We start from the raw sequence: 9,202 nt of genomic DNA, 5'->3' as shown, positions 1-9,202 counted from the left end.
TCTAAATACATTTGACAACTTAGATTAAATTTGTAGTTAAAAACCTTCCCATAAAGAAAACCCCAAGCTCACATGGCTTCACTGGTTAAGTAATACCAGTTCTATACAAACTGTTCCAGAAAATTGAAAAGGATGGACTACTTCTCAAGTCATTCTATGAGGTTATTACTAAATTGATGTTAAAATCAGGTAAAAACATTACAAAAAGTGAACTACCAATTACTATCCTCATAAATATTAATGCAAAAGTTATAAATAAAATTTTAGCAAATTAAATCCATCAGTATGTAGAAATAATAATACATCATGACCAAGTGAAATTTTTTCAGGAATGTGAGATTAGTTCATCATGCAACAATCAATTAATGTAGAATTATGAGAAGATGCAGAGTAGGAATGACCAGAAATCTGTCTCCCCACCTAGACAACAATTACACTGGTAGAATCTGTCTGATGTAAAAATGTTGAAACTGAAGTCTATTGAAGGCATGTAACTTCCAAAGGAAGCTTTAGACTATAAATTACAATTAATTTCAGTTAGTTTCAGCTCTTTGCAAAGTAGTAACTACTCCTAATTCTCCACTCCTCATTCCTGTAGGGGACAGCTGTGCATGTTTTCCTGGAGTAGCTTGCACAAAGTTTGTGGGAGCCAAGGTGGGCAAAAGTACAATGTCCTTCCAACAGTGAAGATCTGTGTTCTCATCTTAGAGATATAGACAAAGAGATGACAGCCAATGTTGTTACACCTCCCCACTACATTGTTTCAAGACCCTCCTCCTCTGGCTGAAATGACTTTCATAGTATTTAATGATCTAATGCTTTGATTTGCCACCTCCTTTATTTGCAGTGCCCCCTTCTCTATTTTTTCTTTTCCCTGACAGGGACCCAGATATTGAAGACTAGGTCATTCAAAAGCAACCATACATATGAGGCATAAGTAGAAAGTCACCATGCCTCCCAAAGACAGATATCCCAAAAGATTAGCAAAAAAACCTTAAGTTTATACTTCAGGCTGAACTATGGCCAGAGACTGCCTACAATAACTAAAAACAAAAACAGCAAACACTGGCAAAGAAAGATAATTAAATTTCCAGAGTTACCACATTGTTAGATTCAAATGTTCAGTGTTCAACAGCAGAAAATCACAAGGCATACAAAGAAATAGGAAAGTATAGCCCTTTCAAGGGAAAAAAATATCAACAGAAACTGTCCCTGTAAAAAGACCTGATGATGAATTTTGTAGGCAAAAACAGATAGCTTAAAAATGCTCAAAGAACTAGAGGAAGATGTGGAGAAAGTAGAGAAAGTCAATAAAATTATGTATGAACAAAATGCAAATATTAGAGATAGAAAATATAATAAGAAACCAAAAGGAAATTCTGGAGCTAAATCAATAAAATTATGTATGAACGAAATGGAAATATTAGAGAGAGAAAATGTAATAGGAAACCAAAAGGAAATTCTGGAGCTAAAAAGTACAATAACTGAAATGAAAAATTTACTAGAAGAGGTCCAGAGGCAGATTTGAACAGGCAGAGAAAAGGATCAGCAAACCTAAAGTTGGAACAACAGAAATTACTTAGTCTGAGCAACAGGAAAGCAAAAAAGACTGAAGGAAAGTAAGCAGAGGCTAAGGGACCTGTAGGCCAACATGAAGCAGACCAATTTACTAATAATAAGTTCCAGGAAGAAGAGAGGGAAAGAGCCAAAGGGGCATACAGAATAGTTGAAGTGGTAAGTGAAAGTTCAAGCTCGATGAAAGATATAAACACCCAAGAAACTCAACCAACTCTAAGTACAATGAAGATAAAAAGCCCTACGGTGAGACACATGATAATCAAACTGCTGAAAGACAAAGAACCATGAAAGCAGCAAGAGAGAAGTGACTCCTCACATACAACAGATCTTCAATACATTATTAGTAGATTTTTCATCAGAAATTTTGGAGTATAGAAGGCAGTGGGCTGATATATTCAGAGAGCTAAAAGGAAAAAAAAAACAAAACCTGTCAACCAAGAATTCTATATCCAGCAGAACTGTACTTCAAAAGTGAAGGAGAAATTAAAACATTCCCAGATGAACAAAAGCTGAGAGAGTTCATTATCACAAGACTTGCCTTGGGATAAATGCCAAAGGGAATCCTGCAGGCTGTAATGAAAGAACACAACACAATAACTTGAAGTGATGAAAAGAAATAACTATCACAGCAAAGGTAAATCATGGGCAATTATAAAAGCTAGTATTACTGAAGCAATGGTGTGTAACTCTACCTTTGTTTTCTACATGATTTAAGAGACATATATTTTTAAATAGTCTAAAAGCTAATATTATTACTTAAGTTTACAACTTTATATTTTATTATCTAACTTATGAAACTAATGCATTTAAAATTTGACTAATTTATGTTTCTGAACACACAATGTATAAAGATGTAATTGTATAAAATCAACAACTGAGGGGGTGAGAACAGAGCTGTTAAAAAAGAAAAGTTTTCATATGCTATTGAAATTAAACTGGTATAAATTAAAATCAAAGTATTACAACCTTAGGATTTTAAGTGTAATCCTCATGGCAATCATAAAGAAAATGGTTAAACAACATACAAAAAAGAAAATAAGAAATAATTTAAATGTTTCACTACAAAAATTCAACTAAACACAAAAGAAGATAGTAATGCAAGAAACTAGGGACAAAAATGCTATAAGCCATAAAGAAAAAGTAGTAAAATGACAGAAGTTTCTCATATCAGTAATTACTTTAAATGTAAATAGATTAAACTCTACAATCAAAAAGACAGAGATTGTCAGAATAAAAAAAATCCAACCATATGCTATCCACATAAAGATATCCGTATCGCTGAAAGTGACAAAATAGAAAAGAATATTGTATGCAAATAGTAACCAAAAGAAAGCAAGAATGGCTATATTAATATCAGGCAAAATATATTTTAAATCAAAAAAAGACAGGATAAGGAAAGATATTATATATAATATTTAATCCAGCAAGAAAATATAACATACATTTCATAATAGATATAACATTATATCTATTATAAACATTTATGCACCTAATAACTGACCATCAAATATGTGAAGCAAAAATTGACATTATGGTGATTAAACAACACACACTTAGAAAACGAATAAATCAAAGAAGAAATCATGAGAGAAATTAGAAAATACTTAGTGATGAATGAAAATAAGACTACAACATACCAAAACTTACAGGAGGCAGCAAAAGCAGTGCTAAGGGAAAAATTTATAGCTATAAATGCTTCCATTAAAAAGCCAGAAATGTTTACATTAAAAAGCCAGAAATATCTCAATAATCTATCTTTACAATGTAAGCACCTAGGGAAAGGACAACAAACTAAACCCAAAGCTAGCAGAAGAAAGTAAATAATTAAGAGTAGAGCAGAGATAGAGTGGAAAAAAAGAGAGAGAACAGAAAAATAAGAGAAAAAATATCAACAAAACCAAAAGTGAGTTCTTCAAAATGATCAGCAAAATTGACAATCCTTTAACTAGATGAACTAAGAAAAAAGAGAGAGAAGATTCAAATTACTGAAACTGGAAATGAAAGTGAAGACATTACTGTTAATTCTACACAAAGAAAAAGAATCAGAAGATAGTACTATGAACAACTGGATGCCACCAAGTTGGATAACTTACATAAAACAGACAAATTTGAGGAAACACAAAACCTACCAAGATGAAACTTCAAAGAAATAGAAAATCTGGATAGACCTATAACTAGTAAGGAGTTAAATAAGTAACTAAGAAATCTTCCCTCAGGGAAGGTCGAGAAGGCAAATGAAACACTCAACAGGCATTTAAGGAAACTAACACAAGAAACTCATCTCCCATGACCTACTCTTTTGCCTATGGCCCTGTAGAGAATCCAAAATTCTCCTCACAAAATAGGGCTCACTCCATAAGAAATGCTGTATGGACCACCTTTTCTCACAAATGACCTCCTACTTGATCAGGAAATGGCCAACTTGGTCAAAGATATAACTCATTTGGCAAAATATCAACAAAACCTTAAAAACCTACCTGAAGGATGTCACAGAGAAAAGAGAACAGAGTTGTTTCAACCAGGAGACCTAGTGTTGGTCAAATCTCTCCCCTCTACCTCCCCACCTATGGACTCTTTGTGGGAAGGGCCATACTTGGTAATCCTGTCTACTCTCACTGCAGTTAAGGTGGCAGGAGTGGAATCTTGGATTCACCACACCCGAGTTAAACTTTGGATATCCCCTGAGGAACCTGCAGGACCATCAGCTCAGGAATGCCAAGATCAGCCAAACCAGCCTTGATACACCTGTGAACCGTTAGAGGACTTGCACCTCCTATTTTGGAAGGAAACATTCCAGACTAAAAAGGCTCCTATCACTGATCCTGAGGAAAGACCCCTTCCTCCTTAAAAAAGATAAGTGAAAACAGCATACTAACCATACTCTTTGTGATAGGACTATATACTGTAGTTCCTGCCAGGATGAAAATCCTAATCACATCAACCTTCTTTCTATCTTCCTTCCTTCTGACAGCAATTTACTCCTACCTCTAACTCAGACTAGATAAAATGATCTCATTTTCCAGAGTACCCTCTTTACCTTCCTATTTGCTCTTTGCCTATGTATCCCTCCTGCTTCCTTGGATACCTCATACAAGCACCCCTCCCCTTCCACTAGCTCCTAATTACCTCTACAGGACTCTCAACTTAACTCGCTCTCTGTTAAACCAGTCCAATCCTTCCCTGGCAAATGACTGTTGGCTTTGTATCTCTCTATCAACCTCTGCCTACATTGCCACTCCCATTTCCACAAAAAACTGAGTCTTTACCAACTTAACCTACCACCCTTATTATGAAGGAAAAAGACCCTTTCCGACTTCTAAATATGCAATCATTAGCTGACTTCCCCATATCTGATGGACCAAGAATACCCTAACAGGACATGCAGTCCAACTTTTACGTTCTTACATTTCCAACCTCACCTATTACACAAGCAATGAAAACCCATACAAGGCCCTGTAACCATGAATACTATCTTAACTTTCCAAGCCCCTTTAGGCATCCAACACAACCTGTTATCAGGCCTGCCCCTGGGGCACCTACTACCGCTTGAGTGTAATTACATCCTACAACTTCAAGCCCCAACTGATCATAGTAACTTCTGAGTCACCCAAACAGCTCCACTCAGATGGCTTGTCTGCTTCTCAGGGCCCCCCAAAATCATCACCTCCTCCCTGCTTAACAAACAGTCGAGGTTTTCTAATGGCAAACATACTCCCTGCATGACCATTCACCCCTGGACTCCCCACTCCAGCAGCGCCCCCACCACTAGTGAATGCCTTCTTATCCCCTCTTTCAATCATTCTCTTGAATGGTTCCTAGTGGATACAAAACTTCTTTTCTCCAATGGGAAAATAGAACACAGGGAGCCACTCCGTTTGCTCCCAACACCCCTTTCCAGCCACTCACTGGAGCTACCTTGGCAAGTACTCTAGGAGTATGGGAAAATGAAAACAACAAACTCACACACCTGTTTAACATACATAACTAGTTCTGTCCACCCACCCAAGGTATATTCTTCTTATGTGGAACATTGACCTATATCTGCCTCCCCACTAACTGGACAGGCACCTGCACATTAGTCTTTCTAAGTCCCAACATTAACACTGCCCCCGGAAATCAGACCTTATCAGTACTCCTCAAAGCTCAAGTCTGTCAGCACAGAGCCATACAACTAACACCCCTACTTATAGGGTTAGGAATAGCTACTGCTACAGGAACCGGAATAGCCAGTTTATCTACTTCATTATCCTACTACCACACACTCTCAAAGGATTTCTCAGACAGTTTGCAAGAAATAACAAAATCTATCCTTACTTTACAATCCCAAGTAGACTCTTTGGCAGCCATGACTCTCCAAAATCGCCGAGGCCTAGACCTCCTCACTGCTGAGAAAGGAGGACTCTGCACCTTTTTAGGGGAAGAGTGTTGTTTTTACACTAACCAGTCAGGGATAGTACGAGATGCCACCCAGTGTTTACAGGAAAAGTCTTCTGAAATCAGACAATGCCTTTCAAACTCTTATACCAACCTCTGGAGTTGGGCAACATGGCTTCTCCCCTTTCTAGGTCCTGTGGCAGCCATCTTGCTGTTACTCGCCTTTGGGCCTTGTATTTTGAACCTTCTTTTCAAATTTGTTTCCCCTAGAATCAAGGCCATCAAGCTACAGATGGTCTTATAAATGGAACCCCAAATGAGTTCAATTAACAACTTCTACCAAGGACCCCTGGACTGACCCACTGGCACTTTCACTGGCCTAGAGAGCTCCCCTCTGGAGGACACTACAACTGCAGGGCCCCTTCATTGCCCCATCCAGCAGGAAGTAGCTAGAGCGGTCATTGGCCAAATTCACAACAGCAGTTGGGGTGTCCTGTTTAGAGGGGGGATTAAGAGGTGACAACACGCTGGCAGCCCTCGCTTGCTCTCAGCACCTCCTTGGCCTCGATGTCTGCTCTGGCCATGCTTGAGGAGCCCTTCAGCCTGCCGCTACACTGTGGGAGCCCCTCTCTGGGCTGGCTGAGGCTGGAGCCAGCTCCCTCTGCTTGTGGGGAGGTGGGGAGGGAGAGGCATGGGCGGGAACCAGGGCTGTGCACAGCGCTTTCAGGACAGCGCGAGTTCTGGGTGGGCGTGGGCTTGGTGGGCCCCGCACTCAGAGTGGTTGGCCAGCACCACCAGCCCTGGGCAGTGAGGGGCTTAGCACCCAGGCCAGCAGCTGCAGAGGGGGTGCCAGGTCCCCCAGCACTGCCAGCCTGCTGGCGCCATGCTTGAATTCTCGCCGGGCTTCAGCCGCCTCCCTGCAGGGCAGGGCTCAGGACCTGCAGCCCACTATGCCGGAGCCCCCCTGGTGGGGGGCTCCCAGATGGCCTGAGCCTCCCCGACGGGTGCCACCCCCTGCTCCATGGCACCCAGTCCCATCAACTGCCCAAGGGCTGAGGAGTGCAGGGGCATGGTGTGGGACTGGCGGGCAGCTCCGCCTGCGGCCCTGGTGCAGGATCCACTAGGTGAAGCCAGCTGGGCTCCTGAGTTGGGTGGGGACTTGGAGAACTTTTATGCCTAGCCAGAGGATTATATATGCATGCACCAATCAGCATTCTGTGTCTAGCTCGGGGTTTGTGGATGCACCAATCAGCACTCTGTATCTAGCTAATCTGGTGGGGACTTGGAGAACTTTTATGTCTAACTAAAGGGTTGTAAATACACCAATCAGCACTCTGTATCTAGCTCAAGGTTTCTAAACGCACCAGTCAGCACTCTGTGTCTAGCTCAAGGTTTGTAAACACACCAATCAGCACCCTGTGTCTAGCTCAAGGTTTGTAAATGCACCAGTCAGTGCTCTGTGTCTAGCTAATCTAGTGGGGACTTGGAGAACTTTTATGTCTAGCTAGAGGATTGTAAATATACCAATTAGCACTCTGTGTCTAGCTCAGGGATTGTAAATGCACCAATCAGCACCCTGTCAAAACAGAACAATCAGCTCTCTGTAAAATGGACCAATCAGCCCTCTGTAAAATGTGTCAATCAGCAGGATGTGGGGTCAGATAAGGGAATAAAAGCAGACTGCCCGAGCCAGCAGCTGCAACACACTCGGGTCCCCTTCCACACTGTGGAAGCTTTGTTCTTTCGCTCTTTGCAATAAATCTTGCTGCTGCTCACTCTTTGGGTCTGCACCACCTTCATGAGCTGTAACACTCACCACGAAGGTCTGCAGCTTCACTCCTGAGGCCAGCGAGCCCACGAGCCCACCAGGATGAATGAACAACTCCAGAGGGGGAATGAACAACTCCAGACGCGCCACCTTAAGAGCTGTAACACTCACCACAAAGGTCTGCAGCTTCACTCCTGAAGCCAGCGAGACCACAGACCCACCAGAAGGAAGAAACTCTGAACACACCCAAACATCAGAAGGAACAAACTCCAGACACGCCACCTTTAAGAACTGTAACACTCACCACGAGGGTCCGCAGCTTGATTCTTAAAGTCGGTGAGACCAAGAACCCACCAATTCCCAGACACACAAAGACCCTAAGTAAATGTCTAATGTTGCATGTAGAGGAACTAGAAAAGTAAAAACTAAACTGAAGATTAATGGAAAAAAAAGAAATAATAAAAATCAGAGCAGAAGAGATTTTTTTAAATACAAAAAATTAATGAAATGATGAGTTGGCTTTTTGAAAAGATAAATAATTGATAAACCTTTAGCTAGACTAAAAAAGGGGGGACAGGACTCAAACAAAATCAGAGATGAAAAGGAAACACCACAACAAATACCACATAAACAGGATCATAACAGACTATTAAGAACAAATATGCCAACAAATTGGAAAACCTAGAAGAAATGAATAAATTTCTTAACACATAAAACCTACCAACATTGAATCAGAAAGAAATAGAAACATAATCAGACCAATAGAAAGTACTAATGTTAAAGCAGTAATGAAAACCTTTTTCTCAAAGAATAGCCCAGGACTTGAAGGCTTCCCTCACATTTAAAGAAGAATTAATACCAATTTTTCTAAAACTATTACAAAAAATTTAAGAGGAAGACATTCTTCCAATTTATTCTTTGAGACCAGCATTACCCTGATACAAAAACCAGACAAAGACACCTCAGCAACAACAAAATTACAGGACAATATACCTGAGGAACATAGATGCAGAAATCTTCCACAAGATACTAGCGATTCAAATTCAACAGCACATTAAAAAATTCATTCACCATAAACAAGTGGGATTCATTCCAGGAATGCAAAGTTGGTTCAACATACACAAATAAATGTGATACATCACATTAACAGAATGAAGGATAAAAGTAATATAACAATCTCAATAAAGGAAGAAAAGGCTTTGGTAGAATTTAACATCCTTTTATGATAAAAAAAAAACTTTCAACAGATTAGGTATAAAAGAAATATATCTCAACATAATAAAGGCCAAATATGATGTACCCGTAGTTAACATCATACTAAACTAAGAAAAGTTGAAAGCTTTTCTTCTATGATTCAGAAAAAGATAAGGATGTTCACTTTCACCAATTTTGTTCAACATAGCATTGGAAGTCCTAGCCAGAGCAATTAGGCAAGAGAAAGAAATAAAGAGATTAATAACCAGAATATATAAAGAGATCAAA

Source organism: Pongo pygmaeus, chromosome 1, assembly GCF_028885625.2.
Source record: "Pongo pygmaeus isolate AG05252 chromosome 1, NHGRI_mPonPyg2-v2.0_pri, whole genome shotgun sequence".
Classification (NCBI taxonomy): Eukaryota; Metazoa; Chordata; class Mammalia; order Primates; family Hominidae; genus Pongo; species Pongo pygmaeus.
Note: the sequence above shows the minus strand (reverse complement) of the source record.